The sequence below is a fragment of the Bombus fervidus genome, chromosome 10 (assembly GCF_041682495.2).
Source record: "Bombus fervidus isolate BK054 chromosome 10, iyBomFerv1, whole genome shotgun sequence".
NCBI classification, from domain to species: domain Eukaryota; kingdom Metazoa; phylum Arthropoda; class Insecta; order Hymenoptera; family Apidae; genus Bombus; species Bombus fervidus.
This window is the reverse complement of record NC_091526.1, coordinates 8,803,374-8,822,864: the sequence shown is the minus strand read 5'-3', so window position 1 is coordinate 8,822,864 and position 19,491 is coordinate 8,803,374. Positions and strand designations below refer to the sequence as shown.

The 19,491-nt window shown below is 37.7% G+C and overlaps 1 protein-coding gene and 1 long non-coding RNA gene across 3 annotated transcripts in view; one reads left to right on the top strand and one right to left on the bottom strand.

The window, feature by feature from the left end:
* The window catches only part of LOC139991479 (zwei Ig domain protein zig-8), a 174,994-nt gene that overhangs the window by 43,372 nt on the left and 112,131 nt on the right, over positions 1-19,491 (top strand). The gene's annotated exons all lie outside the window — the stretch shown is intronic.
* The window catches only part of LOC139991481 (uncharacterized), a 31,211-nt gene continuing 17,127 nt past the window's right edge, over positions 5,408-19,491 (bottom strand). Inside the window, exon 2 of the long non-coding RNA XR_011800853.1 lies at positions 5,408-5,775. This is a non-coding gene — a long non-coding RNA (uncharacterized lncRNA). The remainder of the gene's footprint in view (positions 5,776-19,491) is intronic.

Genomic DNA, 19,491 nt, shown 5'->3' with positions numbered 1-19,491 from the left:
AAATTAAATTCTTATAATTAGTAACGAAAGTTATAATAGCAAAAGTAAATCAAATTTAGTCAAATCAGTTTTAACGCGCGCAAACGAACATCACAGGCAAAGAAGGCTTTATAAGTAATTCTTTTAATTCAATAAATTCCCTGGTCCTCCTTGTCGTGTTCTCCTTTGGAAATAGAAATGAAGCTATACATAAAAGGATAAGAGACCTTCACGCGAAGAAATAGGTAGTCAAATGATGAATTAATTCGTCTTTCCTGGTTAACAGTTCAAAAGATAATCTTGAGGTTGTGAGAGGCGGGACGAGACTGGTTCTGTTACAAGTACAGCCTGTGGCCACTATCAGGCTCAATTTGTTAACACGTGACGACAAATCGGAGAACTACGATCATTCAATTATTATTGATGAAACAGAGTGAAACGGCGCGATAAAGGAACGTAGTATGCAATGGAATTTTATAGCCACTTTTATGCATAATCTTGGGATAGGAAGCGATTGCATTCACGGCACATGGCTCAATACGCGTCTCCGAGCGGAGTATACGATCTCGCATACTGTTCTTCATCCTTGTCCATTTTAATCGTTCCGAAGGAAACGCCGATAAGGGCAATACCAAATGCATTCGATTGGCCTGAATCGCGAAACAGGCGCGTGACCAAAATTATACAGCTGCGCGTAATTCTAGAATTCTAGCACGTACCAGTCACAATCCGGCCGATTTATTTACATGAGCCGATTAAATAGAGCCATCCACTAGTTTTCAATTACATTATTCAACGATAGCTTGCCGCGAATCGTGTCGATCCTGACGTGGTCGTCGAAAATTCCAATTACTATCGACGATAACCGACGAAATATTGGATCATATGCCACGTGGAACATTGTTCTTTTGTTTCTCAATAATACAGTATATTATTCTTATCGTAGACACTTCAACGCATGTATAGTTTAAAAAGTAGATCGTGATAGTTGGTTTTATCTTTCTCCTTAAACCGAGTGAGAAATTTTATTTTGCGTGACTGTGGTTTTTCATATGGAAACAGCACAATGGTTCAGATTCGAAAGAAAAGTTTTTAAATCCACGAAAAAAATAATTCGGAAGCTTTCGTGATGACGATTTTCGTACATGTTTCAATAATGTACACGTATTCAGGTCTTCTGCAGAAAAGAATGTTACGGCAGAATTCTTCTATGGACGTTACATAATTTCGCAATTTTCGTGAATTCTTTTGTTTTCAATGAATTTTCAGGGTGGACTGAAACAAAAAGATCAAAAAGATTCCCAGTCAGTATGCTTGTCGTTATTGTCTGAACTAAAATAAATGATTTATGTTGAATATTGGCAAAACGGCGAATGTTCCAATCTTCGAGATTTCATTCCTTTTTCGGTAATTAATTCGATAAGTAAGAGAAACTCGTCGTAAAAATAAAATTAATTGTTCAGTTTGATATAGACGACAACGATAAACATACTGATTAAGAATCTTCTTAATTTTTTTGTTACAGTCTACTCGTTAGTCTTGATCATCTACGTCAGCGAGACACGATTTCTAAACACGTGTTTAGAAATTTATAAAAGTAAGGACCAATTAATTGAACCTGTCTTAAATTTTACAACATTTACAAGAGAATGACCTCTTAAATACTATTAAAATGAAATCAAATGAAACGATCAATACATCGTTGAGTGAAGATTCGTATTTAAGAAGATTGCCTTTATTTTCATAATTAAAAATCTAAAATTACACTGCATGTTTCACTCTACGACACATTCTATATTATCATCAATTTTTCCCTCTATGCACATATTAATCGTGACAACTTTAACAACAGAATGTGACGACGCTTCAAACAAAATATTGACTTTAGGTCTTATCGAGAGTTAGATTGTAGTCACATGATATGAACATCTTGAAAATTCAATATTTGTTCTTAAACACAAATTCGTAGGAATATTCCTGGACGCGAATATATAGTTAGGCTTTATGTTGCCTTCGGTTCGTATAAAGGAATAAACATGAAACCATCTCTTATCCTCATTATGTAATATACTATAAACGTACATCGTGAGAAGGCGCTACGTTATTTGCGTCGATTCGGCCTTGAGCTTGTGCTATATTGATAGACATACATCGTAATCTACATATGTTACAAGTATCTTCTGTTTAATCTTGAGAGAGGGTTTACTAAAAGAGGAAACTACAATCGAATGAATATTTGTGGTGATCATAATTGAAGTCTTTAGAATGGTGATTACAGCTGCGTTTGATGAATGGCATTCAACTAATCCATTCATCACAGATAATGAAGAAAAAGTTGATACTACTATCATTATTTAAGAAGAAAACTCACATCAGCTCGTTAAACAGTTTTTTTTTCTTTTTTTTTTTTTTTTATCGACATCAAAACGTTCTTTCGCAATATATTGAAGTTCATAAGAGTGTTCGATCATTTATAACAAATTGTCATGAACATGTACGTAGCGATATAAAATACTTTGAAATTTCATTAGTATTTTACAAATTGAAATACTTTTACGAACCACTGAATAACTCTGATTCTGAAAAAAGAAATGATTTTAAAATTTACTAGACATCGATACGTTTAACGTTATTAATCGACCTCAGTATCTTTAATTTCATCGATTTTGATGAATGATTCAGCGTGGCGTGCTACGTGGCGTCGATCCAACTTGCTATATTAACCAGGCAATGAGAAAAAACACCACAACATTGGTCACGGTTTGATACGAATGCCGCGCTGAATTATCGGACCGTTGCGCAATGAAAAATTATATTGCTATATACGAAGTGAATTTACAATCGCTCCGTTTTATCGATATCGCCGTATGGCCGCCGAATGATGCTTTAAACCGGCACGGAATATACGATGCTATTTCTATAACGCCCTGAAGCTTTGATAAGTGGAATTTTATTCTTAGGATATCGTGAAATCAAGAGATTGATGCAAACGGCTTGGTATTGTTATAGAGAAAAAATAATATTTTATGATATTATTAACTTTAACGATATCGTTTGATATCTCATTATTCGAGATAAGTTGAGAATGCTACTGTGTAAAAAAGGATAGCCGACACATCTTAACATTATCAATTCCAGAGTACATACGTTATCGGGAACTTCCAATTGAATCAAAAGATACACACGTAAACATGTCCAACTCATAGACATTTAATATCTGATGAACCAACATGACTTGAAAGTAAAAAAGAAGAGTCATCGTAGCATGCAAGTAAACCTCTTAGCTTATATAATTATCAACAAGTCAAATCAAGCCATAATTTCATTGACACAGTATCATCATAAAACAGACAAAATTTTAAGATTAGACGTTTGATCACTCGAGATGACTTAAAAATATTTCAAGAAGCATAACAAGTCATTAAAACAAAATGATAATGCGGCTATTAAAATACACATTATTTCGACACTATTTCCTGGATTTTTTGCTTTTACTAGGATTTTTTATTTTTCGCTGTAGATATACTTTTATCTAAAATAGGCTTGTGAGTGTGTTGTGTACTCGTCACTGTATTATTCGTTTACTTTTCTGCTTCTTTATTCATTCATTCATTTATTTATTTATTATTTACAAGGATGAACCCTTTGATATAACAGATTAACATACCCGACGGAAGAACAAAAGGGCAAAAGAAAGAAAAGAATAAAGAAACGAAATAAAAAGGAGCAGCAAATGCATATGCGTATGATATACAAGAAGTGAGAAAAAGAACGAGGATAGGCACGAATAAGAATCAACGAATTATCAAGAAGACCTTGCAAATAACGCAGAAAAGTAGAACGAATATTAACACTATAGATAAATATGATTAATAATTATATCGATGTGTTAATATAAAAAAACTCTGACTAATTACTTTTGCATATAGTGCTACGAAAGAGCCTAAATTACAAAATTACATGTGATCATGCCATATTTCAAACTATACATTATCCACACATTATTAAAAAAAAGTTCAACAAAGTGCGTCGTGCCACAAATATACCGGTCCCAGTTGTATAACAACTATCGCTTGTCTTGCCACGAAGTAACGAGGAATTCATTAGCGATCATAAAAAGAAAGCGTACCCAGAAGCATCGTTTTCCAGGAACACCGAGCTATGATATTACCAGGAACCGGTGAAAGGAGCATCAATTCTTGTTGGATACAGGCGTAATACCGGCATGCGCCGCGCTTGGAAGAGTCTTTTGTAACTCTTTCTTTACCAGCACGCGCTTGGCAACTGCGTAAGAATAAACGTTTAGTGTTATCGCGGTCATCGAACGTGATCCTGAGACGCTGCTGGAAGGTTCGTAATCGCCCGGTATGTTCGAATATCGAGTTCGAATATCAATAAAAGCTGCCGCTAAGTCGTCGCGAAACGCGCGACGCGATTGCAAGCACTTGGCTTGAATACAGTCGTTACATTTTCTACCACCCGAGATCCTAGGTGTTCATCCCGTTCGCGCAGACATCCCTTTCGAGTCTTCTTCGTTTATTCCCTGGCCGATCCTCTGCTCCTTCGAAACCGTACTCCGTTTGCTTCCCGTTCGAGACAATTGTACGACGAGACGAGAAAGGTTACCCCCAGCCAGGCCGACTTTTACCAATTGTAGTTCGAACTTCGTAGAAAAGAGACGCTTTTATCGCTTTTATGGCTAGAGAGAGAGAAAGAAAGCGGATTTGCAAGAGAAACAGAGGGTCGATCGATGCTGCGAACGTGCCAGGTAGAATAGGGAAAAGGGACTTACATTCTTTTCGATGTTCTTGCTCGGTATTAAATAAAGACAAACGTGGGATAAAAAGGTAATAAGGATTTCGTTTTTGAGATACGATATCGATAGCGTTTGTATATGTACAGTATCGTTTAAAAGTTTCACTTGCTTAGTTTCAACAAGATGTGCTCTAATCGAGGACTACGGGAGAAAAGACTTTATGATAGACATTGTGACACACTTTGCGACCGAAAAGAAGTATTTTAATGTAATATAGATAAAATAGGCAAGGTTCTACTAGGTGTAGCCGAAGGTGTAATTGTTAAAACGAACAATATTTCAATATTTTCAATATTTTAATATTATAAGCAGCAATATTTTTTATATTATAGACAGGTTGAAGAAATTCGTGTCGTGTCATCTAAATGTACACTCTGCCGGTTCCATGAAAATATGGTAAATAGACAAGCACCGCTCCTAAATATTATTTCATCGTTAAGTTTACATTTCTACCAAATTCGAATGCTGTTATTTTGAATTGTTGTTACGCGCCACAAATTACATGATTTATGGCATCCTTGAATATTTTGCGCTCCTCTTACCACAAATCAAACAACCGCTCCAAACGTTCGAAGTTTCACCTTCTCTCGTACTGTTTAGAAAGTGACATAAGGATTTGCAATTCAAATTATTCGACGTTCATACAACGATTGACAAGTTGATAAACATATTGATTGATAGAAAGGGATAATATTTGGTAATAACAAAACGAAATAATCGGTCAGCGTCTTTGTTACAATAAAATGTGCTTGAAGAGATTGTCGATACGATTTGTAGGTTTTTATTTATTAACGTGGAAATTTTCTACATTACTATATATTTGATGTAACGCGTACAGCGATGCGTTGAAAATTTTCCAAGTGATCGCCTGCTACGATATTCGCCCCTTGCCAGGATACTTTATTCAAAGAATTCGCTTTGTGTCGTTATCGTTGCTGCGCCCTTCTTCGTGAAGTTAATCCAATCACCCCCTGCCGGGTCTGCAAAATTTCCAGTCGATGTCAGTAAAAGAACAGAAGCCCCCGGAAGAATGGCTGGCTCGTTTTTGGAGCCACTCAATTTCACGTTGAGGCTCGCAATTTTCTTTATCTTCTCTATTTCAGTGTGTATCTTCTTTAAATAATGACAAGCCGTAACGTGTTTGTTAGGACAGTGTTGCAAACAGACAACTCGATTAGATAACACTGCTATGACGTATCAAGACGGAAGAAAAATGACATGTATGTACTCCACGAGTGTTTAATTATTATTAGTTACCGCGATAAAGATGATTTCTCTGTTATTTCATTGATTGCCTGCTAAGCTACGTTTATCGTGCCTCGCGTGTTATATAACATCGCAATATAATTGAAATTTGTTTTCAACTGAATCTGTTAATCACTTACAATGATAGTTTAAGATGTTGATTTCCTAAGTTATTTTGTTCGATTAAATTTATACGTTCTATTAATAAGATCAAAATGAAAGGATAAACGATATAAAGAAAATTTCATCCATGTACTTAAAGAAAAAAATTGCAGAAAGTCTGCCACAAATTATGAATTAATCATTTTCTCTTGAAAGAGTTTGCATCTATATCTCCGTATCTGTTCCATCTGGAGCACACGAGGAAGTGTTTCTTGGTAAAGTTTATAGCAAGATCGTAAAGCTAGTTTTCAGTCGGAACCTTAAGGGGCACGAGCAATTGCATTTAGGATTTTTAGTTTACTTCTCACTCGATATACAGGCACGTTCTGTAACCTCTATATTTCCGAAGGGTACTTTGAAACCATATTGTGACGGTACAAGTCGTCGAGCTTATCTGATCTGGCGGGGTAGCACGACCTTTCAAGAAAACCGAACACTTTACATGCATTCGGGTATCTTCCGACCCTTACTAAGAGAAGCCGAAAGGAAGGGTGGTCGTAATATTCGGGACGTCGATTGGAAAACAAATTTTTGACGAAAACCAATCAGCATGTGTCTCGAATAACCTTGAAAGCTCGGATAGTTCGAGCGGGATAGACACTTTCTAACCTTCCATCGACACAAATTACAGTCACTTAGGAGGACAGACACTGTAGCATTCAGCCAGTATACACGTTTTAACTTTCCAATAGAACGCATATACCATGAATTGAGACATACTCTAACATTCATTCAATATATATCTTTTAACATTGATCGATCATCACAGACATCATCGTACAAACAACGAATTACGTATATTGGACTGTATTCGGCTACACGTCTAGTTTTCATTAAAACACGAGTGACTTGTTATTATTATTACTATATACTGATATTCATAGTTACATCAATACACAACGATCGCGTCCAAGTGGACGAAGTACCGGAGGCAAACGTGTCCGTACAGTATCTACGTACAATGCAATAGAGGAAGGACCGAAGGCTACGTTAGATGATTGTTTGGCCTGATTTCATACTGAAGAAATTTCTACGGGCATCGTGGCATCGGAAGCATCGAGATTCTGATCGGTAAAGTGTCGTTGGCTTGGCGAGCCCTCGAGTCTGCTAAGAAGTTGGTGAAATGGTGTTTGCAATGACTCCTCGACGAGTGAAGTAGCTTTAGATTGGTACTGCTGATTCGATTATTATTGGAATGCAATATGGTAACAGTGCTCGTTCAATTATCATCGATGAATATTGGCCATAAAAGATTAGAGATCGAGATATCTTAACACTAAACCTACCACTGCTGGTTAAATTGTCTGTTTTCAAACTTCTACACAAATTTAACCATATTTAAACGTTATCATATCGCTTCATAATTTATGACTATTCATAAAACATGCATACTATATGTTGTTCGGTATTTACTTCTAGCTTGCTCTTTTCCTGAGAAAAAATTGTATTCTGTCCTGTTTACCGCGGGTGGTTAATTTGACCGGTTGATAAGATGTTTTATTTACTCTTAAAATAAATACAATCAGTAACAAAGTACGTGTATACAGTTATACGCGATCGAACGTTGGATCGACGTTCCACTTCAGGCGATTAAAGAACTCATAAACACAAAAAGACTTTTAAAGCGCCAGTGATACAGTCAACGATAACGATAACGTATCGTCGCAGTCGAATTTAGATGTTAGAGTTTAAGGTTGAATTTCTGGTCATTTCTACTTTCGTAAATTATGTTTCTAGACGATTACGAAAGTACGAAAACCGCTTCTTATCGGACAAAATCCGTGAAATACGAGCCGCGTTCCTTCGTGACATTAATTTCCTGTCGATAATGGACGGAGTTATAAAACAAACGGCCCATTATGGGATTTTCACGGTTAATTGCTCATTCATGATCCCGAACGCATTTGTACAGCCGTTTTCTTTTTCCCTCTTTTCTCGCTCGCCTTTAACGTATCCGTGTTACGTTTACTTTTTTCGTACTACGACACTATTCGATCGCGTGGTTACGTGAGAACATCGTTTATCATCGTTGTTATATAATCGACAGCAATTATTGTCACTAATGAATCACTGTAAATTACGATAGCTAATATTGTGTACAAGTTATCGATCATAATTGCAAGACTGGATGGAAAAATTGCTGTTCGCCAAAGTGGAATATATATGAAGCTGCGGATATTTATGCATTTATTGGAAATTTTAATATTCAATACTGTGCAGAATATGCATAATGTATAAAAGTATGTAAAATAAAATATTTAGACAAATATTATTAATAAAATGTAACCTCGAGTATGAAACAAAGCATTTTCTTAGATCTCAGTTTTTTCTCTGTGATAAAAATATGAATTTGCATAAAAGTCAGCGGTTCATTGATTATTCTCGAGGATTGAATTGACAAAATTTTATTTAATTCGCATCATGGATACAGAGCTTTTTGAATGGTTTCCATAAGAACAAATGTAAAATGCTCGTGTTATGGATTCGTGGGATCACTTTGTACATGATTAAATTTATTAGGGGAAACCAAAATAAACGGCCGATCGCTATCAAGTTGGGAAGTCGAATCACGCCCCGAACAACTCTGAAATCTCAATTTCAGATCCCGGAAATGGCTTTGTCCCTGAATGGGCTTCGATCTCGAATCAGGGACCCTTCTGCTTTGTATATCGGCCACTGTCTTCTCGGTTCTTACAACAGGTGCAGGATAATAGCGACTACTGTCTGAAGTTTCCAATCTCGAGCAAGACGTCTATTTAATTTAAAAGCCATAACAATTACAGAAAGACAGATAAGCATGGGTCCAATATCATTCTAATGAAAATATGTCTAAGTTGAAGGATACAATTTTATCTCGAAACATTATATTTCTAATTTTATCTTCGCTTCATTCATCGTTTTACCTCCTTATTTTTTAACGTTGTTTATTATCGAACTCAAACGAAATTCCTGTATCTCCACTTTTAACATTCAAAAAACTAAACTAAGAAGTACGTAGGAATAAAGATTAATCGAACTAGTATTACATAATTTTATACACATCGATTATACTTATTAAATACCTCTACGGTACCGTAGATCATTTGGTAAATAATTGAAATTGTTACGTTTTTGCGTAAACAATTCGTATTTAACGAAACTTCATTGATAGCTATTGCCGCTATTTATCCTGACCGTATGGATTACTTAAATAATTAAGAAATTATTGTACGAAATCGCCCAAATAATAAATACACGAATCAAGGAATTAAAATGGCATCGTATGCGTGAGTGGTAAGGAAAGTATTCAGAATGAAAGTAGGATAGAAGGGAAGATAAAATATGACGAGCGTTTTAAACGAAGACGTTGGAGAATGGATTGCGTTCCAAGCGTTCGTCTGATGGAAAAGTTGGTCGTGTGAAAAACTGGCACGTTTCGCGAAGAAAAATAAATGTATTCACAATGCGCGCAAAAAAAACTTAACAGTCCTTGAGTCTTTTTTTACCGGAAATGTCGGGTCTATGCGGAGAAACGTAGGTTGTCGTGTGTTACTATCGCTTACGCAATCCTTCGCCGGATAATTTTCAAAATCGTAAAATTACGTAATACAATTTTAATCGATATTACGCGTTATTCGATTCTGTGTGGGAACCAATGTCATGGCTTACATAATCGTCCGAAATGTTGCATCGCATAAATTTTCGCAAGTGTTTCGTACGATTAAAACATTCTCATTGAAATCCTCGATGTTACACGGCTATTGTTAAACGATATATTCTACATATTGCATATTGAACGTGATAGACAATGAAATTAATGACGAACGTAATAATCGTCCGAGCGACTGTTCAATGTAAACCACATCAGGCAATACTGTTTTATCATGACGTTCATAACTAGATCGTAATGACACTCGATATGCTTAGTATGTTTATGTAAAGCACAATTATCATAGACTTTCCGTGTTTTGCATTCCATTAGATTATCTTACTAGTTTCAGTTTATTTATTTTACGCATTTACTAAGAAATTCTTTGTTATCGCGCGTTAGTAGCAGAAGGCATAATTCGAGACAAGTACCTTTGACCTTATATATACTTTCTATCAATGTGATAACACCAAAGATGTGACCTATAAGACGAGTTCATTGGAATGTCTTTGAAGATCGTTCAGTGGCCATAAAAAGCCAACATGGTCATACCATTGGAGGTCGAAGTCATTCAAAGGCCGCGAGAGATCAACGAGATCGTGTCACTGAGTGTCTAAATCATTCGTGGATCGTGCAGAATCACCAAGTTCGTGTTACTAACAATCTAAGTCACTTGAAAATCACAAAGAATGATCAAAGTCGTGTCATTAGGTATTGAAATCAATTGGAAATTATGCACTGCATTATCAAGGTTATATTATTGACTGTTAAGGCTATTAGGAATTTACGGGAAGTGATCATGTTCTTGTCATTAATATTAATAGTTACTTGGAAATTATAGTACTTCGAATAGAGTCAAAATTATGTTTTGTTATGAAGGATCAAAATCATTTATGGAAATGATTGTTACGGACCTTTCTCATAATTAATAAGATTGTGAGCTATAGATCACTTGCAAGTTGTTGAGGTTGCCTGATAGAGGAACGAGTGGATGAATTTGTAATAGAAAAAATATATTGAAATAAGTATAGGTATAAGTATAGCTATAGTGTATACTGATCCAGATCCTCAGTGTTACAAGACAATAGAAAGATGGATAGGGAGCACGTTCATATATTTATAGCAAAGGACATAACCAAAAAGTTAACCTTGTAGCTCTAACTGAAAGCTAAAAGAAACAGCAAAAGAAATCTACTTATAGCTCTTTTGTTTCGCGACTTTATAACCCAATACAAAATTTACATTCAAGGGCACAATAATATGGACCTCTTCTTAAACTTTTCTTTACAAAAGTAAAGACGTAGAGTTTTTCTTGAAGTAATTACTTCAGCACAAGTCGACGGAATGATCTTGTTCACGTTACAAACTCATCTACAGGTCAAAGTTTCTCATAATTCACCTGATTCGTGAATTTCTTCTACTAATCGTAAGTTTTAGCTCGTACTCAGCACGTACAAGGAGGATTCTACTGAAAAACGGTACGCTAGATTTGATTTTGCCATTTGCCGGTTCGCCCTATGGGCAATGTTAGATTTGGTCCACAGTTAACAGGGAATATCATAAATCCCCAGCCGCTGCATTAGTTCACGGTTCACCGACTACGATAGGATATAATCAGGCCAAGTCGAGCTGAAGATGACGCCCAGGAATATCCTCGATTCTCCTCTTCTCCCAGGTTTCATCTCGTTTCGTGGACCCCAAACCCCGAAATTCGCGGGATTATCCACGATATCTATGATTAATACCCGGCCCGAGGGCTGGTATCCGGTTTCGTTTCGCCTTGTTATCGATTTCGTTGTCGTGGAAAACCCGGACATCCTTGTACCAATGATCGTGGACATTAATTTGCGCCTGGCTTACGGGCATAGTTATGATTAATCCGAGCAATGTGAAACAATGCGCCGTATGACCAAGCCTCTTGCAATGTTGGCGACAAATAATGAAACGGGGACAATACAGTTTCCATTCGACTACTGGATGTTATAAATATCTAACTGGCCAATATACAGATAAATACACCACGTTCTTGCACCGAGTGTATTTAACGTTAGATTTAGAATACTAGATTTTGCAGCGAATAATTGTTTGCTACTGGCCAGTCTTTAACTATTAATGTAATGACATTCTCGTTTAAAGGTGTTAGGTGATATTTTCTGTGTTTGATAAAACGTTGGTATTTAATGCAAATTGTGTACGTTGTGTATTTAATTCTTTTTCAAATTTTGGAGGCAATATAATAGCTTAATCTTAAGATTGCCATAATTACGTGTTTCTACATCAACTACCGGTGTCGCATTGTCATATCTAGGTCATTGACTTGAACTGTGAGTCAGAATTTTCTCGTTCAAAGTTGCTTTGGACCATCGATAGAAGTTATAAATATCTAACTGATTAACACAGGAATGAGTAGGTGTAGGAATGAGTAAACCTTGGGTTTAATATCCCTTTGCTCTTCCTCTTCGAATAATTTTACGAGACTGTATCACGTTCGTTTACATTTAAAGATCAGAAAAAGTGCAATAAGTTTTATTGCTTCTTTTATTTCAATGTCATTTTGTAGCCGAAAGGGAATATTTTAATATAGAACGGCACAACGCATTGAATTTTAAATCTGCTGTCCTGTAAAAAGTGGAAAATACCACCTATCATGTTCTTCCCGTGTAGGGGAAACTTTAGATTTATTCTATTGAAATTTAAACGTTGAAATTTAGATATTGAAACGTTGATTTTCACTCTACTTTCGTGCGCTAATCTTATCAGTCAATAAAATACTATCGTATCCAAGCCATTGATTGATATTCTTCCTCAATTTTTGTCACTCAAGAAGTCATCTCGTAATCCTAATTGTGAGCACAATCTTAAACGTTGAAATTTACATATTGAAACGTTGATTTCCATCCTACTCTCGTGCGCTAATCTTAACAATCAATAAAATACTATCGCATCCAAGCCATTGATTGATATTCTTCCTTAAGTTTCGTCACTCAAGAAGCCATCTCGTAATCCTTATTGTGAGTACAATTTGTTACGCAAGTAAACCGCAGTCAAAGTACAAGGTTAACTGAAACGGCAGTGATACTTGACGTCATACGTAATTGGGAGACTGTTCGTTCGAAATGGTTGACCTCGGTTCAAACTAAACTTCTAAACCGACACGTGCCAATGATAGACGGAACTATGTAGTTTGTGCAAGCAAGAAATTCGCCCCGACGGATATTTAACGTCGAAATTACACACAGTTCGTTCGATAGTTCTTTTGTGACTAGGAGAGAAGGTTGTGCATTGACGCCATTTGCATAGTTTACCTAACCGATAGACGGTTTTGATCGTACGTTAAACCAGGCAAAGGGATAACATTAAATCGGTGTGGCCGGTGAACAGACGAGGGTGAAACGGCCCCGTGGTTGTTAAAGCAGCCAGGTTAAAATCGCTGCTGGCCGACCAACGTCATTGCACGATCGAAGGTTTATCGGAGTCTGCAGCAAAGGCTTTAATAATCATCGTTGCTCTACCGCGTTCCAGACCAAAGTTTCGCTCATCCTTCCACACTCTGCTGAAATTTTGTCACGTAATTAAGGCGCAGACTGACGCACGATGGGATTAAAGTTTCACCCCCTTCGTGCACATACATACGCCTGCCCTTTCTCCCTCTCTGTCTCTCGCTCCGTCTCCCTTGTTATTTCGCCGTGTGCTCTGATCTTCCGATATCCCCAGGAAGCTTAACCGACTGTAATCTGTTCGGCGCCTCACAACTTGCCGGCTGCCGGATTTTCGCGACTCGAACGATTACAGAAGGGCGAACGCGTGTTTAGAATATTAATTGGCCCGGTTTAGAGAAATCGGGGGTACGTGGCGTGCGAAACATGAGCTGCAATCCCTTCGTAATAACCGTGTAGCGTATTCGTGCGGCAATTTAATCGTTCGCTGCGTTCTCTTCTGCTCGAACCTAACTTCTTGTCTTCGCTTCTATTATTCGTATTATTCTAAGTATCTTTACTAAGATACAGCGATTCTATCGGAACCATGGACGTTCTTATATCGAAGGTTATAATTAGATCGCGGGTGACGAAGCGTTCGCAATAAATTCGACGATGCGCAAGTTTATAAATCGTGTATTAAATGAAAAAGCTACAAGAAATATCCACCGTGAAGCGTGTGTCACAATATTTAGAAACAACTTTTACTAGATCAATTTTATTAACACGGACATTTCGAACACCTTTTAAAAGTAGATGATAAATCTAATTTGTTCTACATTAAACGAATAACATTGGCTGATTCGTTGTGTCAGTATACCTTGATTTACATTAGTCTGTATATAACCAAGCTCATTAATATTGTCTAATTGTTCAAGGAGACGATAGAACCACTTACATAATCCTAAATGCAAGGATAATTTCGATATAGTATTGCACGATAATATACTCGTTTTTAAAATTGTTCTTCTATAAAAAGGATAGCAAATATAAGTTATCGTATTGTTGATCTGTGGTTGTCGCAGATAAATAAGAAACCTCGCAATATTATCTAAAAATGACGATAAACTGAAATTTAAAATGCATTAAGGAACATTCTGCGTGAGGATTCGAGGCACGGTCGCAATGATAGTTTCCGATAAAACGACCGAGGAAAACGGACAAAGAGTTTCGTCCTTGGAACGTTCACACGAATTGCCAGGTTTTACCAAGTATCAAGAAGCGAGGCGCGTTCGCGTGCAACCGATTACGTAAGAAATAACCGGGAATAATGGATTCGAACGAAATTGAAACGCGAGCACACTCGAACGTGAAATTGTGTCTGGTTTAATTTGCCTCGACCAGCGTAGTTGTTAACAACGTGCGCCTCGTGTTAGACGCGAGCAAACTCCCGAATATCGGAGATACAGGGAAACATCGAATTACTCGGAACAAACGGCCACCGATAGCAAATGCCGTCATGCCACGCACCTCTCTTTGTTCCTTTAAAGATAACCAGTCACCGTTTAACCCGGTTATTGCAAGCTGTTTTCGCGACGAATTCCCCTGGCTCCGTTTAGACGAGCGAGATTGAAGGCAGGTTTCCACGCACGCCAGCTTGAATATCGCCACGATCGTTTTTATGGTTTTGCTTCTAAATGCCTTTCGTTGGTTTAACGGTATCGTAATTGTAGCGTGGAAGTATCGTATTGTAAACCGTCGGCGTTATTTTTAACCGATCGTATTTTAGCGATAATTTCAGAGAGAAAACGAGTATGGCGCTATTTCTTTGTCTTTTCATTAGTTTTTTATACAGTCTTGGATAAGAGTTTCGGTAAGCTACTTATCGGACGAAAACGTTTCGTTTTTATGAATGGATACACTGGGTATTATCGTAATCCTCTGATAATTGACGAAGAAACGAGTATAGTCATATTTCATTATATACTATTTTTAATTAATGTTTCTCACGTATTAAAATATTAAACTATCTTTCAAATGGAAATGAATAAATGTAGAAGAATGTTCGACATTATTTTAATCTTGTTTTTATTTCGTAAGTGGTATATGATCCGAAAGTAAATGATCATTTCGAAAAATATAGGTTTTGCGCAAGCTGCTTTTGTTCTCTTCACGGGAACAGATTTTTCAAATATATTATCAAATAGTACTTTAATAAATTTAGTTCCTACTTTCTATTATGTTCACGATATTTCAAAAACTTGTTTTACATAATTCCGCGCGTCTCCTATCGTATCCAGATCAGGGTTACATTCGCTGTAATATTTTTAAAGAACCTATGAGTTAAAAGATGGATAAACGAAGATTATATTTAAAGATTCATTTCCATGCAATATAGTAGGTAGAAACATTTCCTAGAAATATATTCGGCTTTCATTTTAAGATGCATAACGTAGATAATTAAAAGCTTTTGCACAGCTTAATTATTCTAATTTTAAGATTAAAATTACATACAATTTTTGTTGCTACTCAAACACATGCAAAAGCGTTTGCGCGGAGATTAACGACCAGTTCTTTAAATCTGAAGAGAGATCTTTCGCGAAGTGACTCGCGGCCGGCATAATTAGCCTGATTAATTCAAATCCGAAGAGGAGGTAAAGAGACGTGAAAACCCTTTCAGTCAGACTGTCTCGCACCTCATAGACTGAGGTTTTATGTAAATAGACGTGTGTAAAGAGTAATGGCTCTTCCAAGTATTCCATTACGTTGTATTCGGCGGCTTGAATAAATTTAATCTCTAAACAATTACCTCCGTTAATATTCATGGCAAGTAAATAGTGTTATATCCACGTTTATTGTCTGGCTACTGTTCGCTAATACTACTTACCGTAAGTATCTTCGCGATTCTTAGACTTTTCACAATATCGCGTCGTTTAAAATGAAGTGCGCTCTCATTTCTTAATAACGAGAAGAAAGGAAGGTTTCCAAGGCACGGCAGAACACGGTGGCGAAACATAACCGCGCGAAAGCACGCGTTTAGAGAACTTGAAACGAGTGGTCTAGTTATACGTGCGAGTATACACGCGATAATCGTACTATGCTGTAACGAACTAACTCTACGTTGGCAGCGTTCCCTTAAAAATCAACGATGGCCAGGCAAACGATCCCGCGTAATCTTAATCTTCGCGGACGGGGGAAGAAAATTGTCGTTAAGCATAGCTCGAGCACAACTCGGTGCATACAACTGCATTGAAGAAACACGTGAGATGTGTAAAGACACGCACACTCGCTTAAGAGAAACTAAAACCAAGTTGCAACGTTCAAGCTCATTTCCTTGATCTAATCAAACTTTCTTCTTAAGGGTGTCAGGGAAACACGTTTGACGAGCGTTATCAAAAAGAGACCATCCCTTTCTTATCCTTTTCCCTCGATCTGCCGATTGCGTGGGACAAAGATAGAGAAAGATAGAACACGGTGAACTGGTTCTCCTATCGAGCACACGGAAAACCGTGCCGCCTTTTCGCAACCCCTTTTTCTCTGTGATAGAAAAAAAAAAAGACACACACACAACCGGCTAACACGAACGTTCTTTTATCTCGGCCGTTTCCTTCGAGTTGATCCACCGGCGACGAAATGCCGGCTGATTTATAGCGACCTGATTTCAGCCCCCCTCCGCCAGAGACTCACCGTTTGTCCGGTTTATTTACGGTCTGAAAAAAGCTGAAGCGTTCCGGACCTCGCTTAGATAATTCGTTATTTATCCGGATACACGAGCTATGTACGAGCGAACCACGCCGTTTTCATCCCTTTTCATCGAATTGTCGCGATTCAACGACGCGCGGCGTTTTCCGGTCTTCAAAGCAACCAGCGGCTATTTATCTCCGGGGATCGAATGACCGGGTCGCGCCGTTTCCGGTCCTCGTGCCAACGAGATTTCCACCGCCAGGAAAGCGAACCACGTTGCATCGCGACGATTCTTCTCTTTTCAACGTGGTCGCTGTATAAGAAGGTGAAGAGACGACGAAGCCAGTGAAAAGGGATTGCAGAGGAGAAGGATCGTGGTTAGAATCGTCGTCGACGGACGCTTTGGGGGTAAGGAAGTTTGAAAGAGGACAGAAAAAGAAATGGCTCGGGGGAAGAGTGACGAGTAAGGGTTGTATTTTCTAAAGACGCTTACGCTTCAGCCAGCCGCGAAGTCACGGCGAGGAAACCAGGCTGCCGTCTATATTTACTCATTTTCTTTTGGGCGTTTGTCAAAGGGAGCGTCGTCTTGGTCGTCGCTCGGCGTAAAAATGCGCAGCTATTTCGTCTTGCCTAAAGGCTTAAGCTCGCATGCGGTAATCCACACACCGGTTCCAGCATCTCGTTTGGCAGCTTGGCTGGCTGATTCCCCCTCGACGCCCCCGCACACCTAGGAAATTTCGTTTAGACGCTTCGGGTTGAACGCGCGCGCAAAGGAAACGCAAGACTCGGTGTGGAATCTCGCTTACTCGAAAGGAAAGGGTCGATTTGAGGAATCCTCGTGGATAATCGGCGGAGTATGGATCCGCAGGAAGTCTTATTATAAGGGATTTTTCTACTTTTGGTCATTCCATCAGTTCGCGTTATTCATTTTTCTATTATAGAAATATATTTATTAGCTGTCAGCGTTGGTTGCATTTCCATATGTTTAAAATATCGAGCTTAGAATATCCAAGATTTTTGGCACCCATTGCAACAATAAAATTATTGCTGCATCTAACAGATAACGATTTTTGTCCATTTTTACTTAAGATGATATTGTGATAAACCCATTGATCCTTTAACTCGTTGATCAGCAATGTAATAAGCAGGCTTTTCGTATGACATTATGTTATTTATATACTTAAGGAAATGAAACCCTCTTCGTTAAATATAACAAATACTTCATTTTATATATTACGAAAATGAAACGTAATTCGAGGAAAACGTAGTTTGTAAATTCTGAAATTTTACTAGATCGATGGTAACATCGTGACGCAACATTCTGTGGGAATCTTAAATTGGTTTCTTCTGAAACAAAACTCTTTGTTCTTATTTTCCGTCTTATCTGAGACGTGAAAGAAGATGAGTAATAGGGAAAGCTGTTTCTTCTTTTTTGCCAGATTTTTTATGTCACTGGGATGAATGCTAAGGAAGTTTTCGAGGGGGAAGTCTTCTTTTTGAGAACGATTCGTCGTCGATGACAGGAGACTGCGTCCCGTATATTCGAGGAAATAAATGAATAGCAAGATATAGGAGGATTGATTCGGTTTCTTTCACTGTAAAAAAATGATCGCAATTTGCTTTAACGGGCAGAAATATGTAACACGGTACATTTTCGTACAAAAGAAGATCGATTTATATTTGTGCGATAATGAGTGAGAAGGAAAAAGGGAAAGGGATTTCGAAGAATGGGAAAAAGTATCAGGATCGTGATACGACGAATAGTATCCGAAAGAATTCGAAAAGAAAAGTAGAGACGTGTCTCGGACGATACTTGTGCAAAAATGGCCAAAACTTAGAAGTTTCCTCGAGTTCTACTGCTTTCCTTGGCACATTCAACTCGTCTACGCTTTAACTATTTCCGTCTTGCTCCCGCCCATAAAAATCGCCCCTACTGATTCTCAGAAAGTCGACGAACTGATTTAAAATTTGGCACGATTTCGTGGAAACTTTTATCTTTGCCAATAATATCTATTTCTATTATGCTGCACAATAATCCTGATTGTTTAACGCGTCCCTCGAAGATCGGACAACCTGGATTCATAAATCAAGGCCGAATTAAAAGAAATCCTAAGAAATCCTGTATAAATCGTGTTTTTTTGCGCGAGGAGACGGCAGTTTGGAGCCAAACGGAGGAAAAAGCGGTGCGAAAACGGGCGAAACAAGGGCAAGGAACTCGCAACGATCCAGGGAAAACGTCAAGGAGAGCTTTTTCTCGTGAAACGTCTGGTCCTCGCGAGCCCGTCTTAAAGTCGACGTGTTCGCTAGACATTTTTTCGACGGAAGGATACAAAGTATCGTGTGAACGAATCACTTGAGAATGCTAGATCCTGTTAACTTCGTGTGGCCTGATAAAGGACGATCGATTTGGAATTTGGACACATAGAATTTTCTTCGTTCAATTTCAAATATCAGAAACTTCCAAACTTTGATTTGTGCATCCTCGTACTTTCACTAACTAGATTCAATCTATAATCTCGTTTAAATTAATTAGGACGCTCGAATGCAAACTACTTGAAATC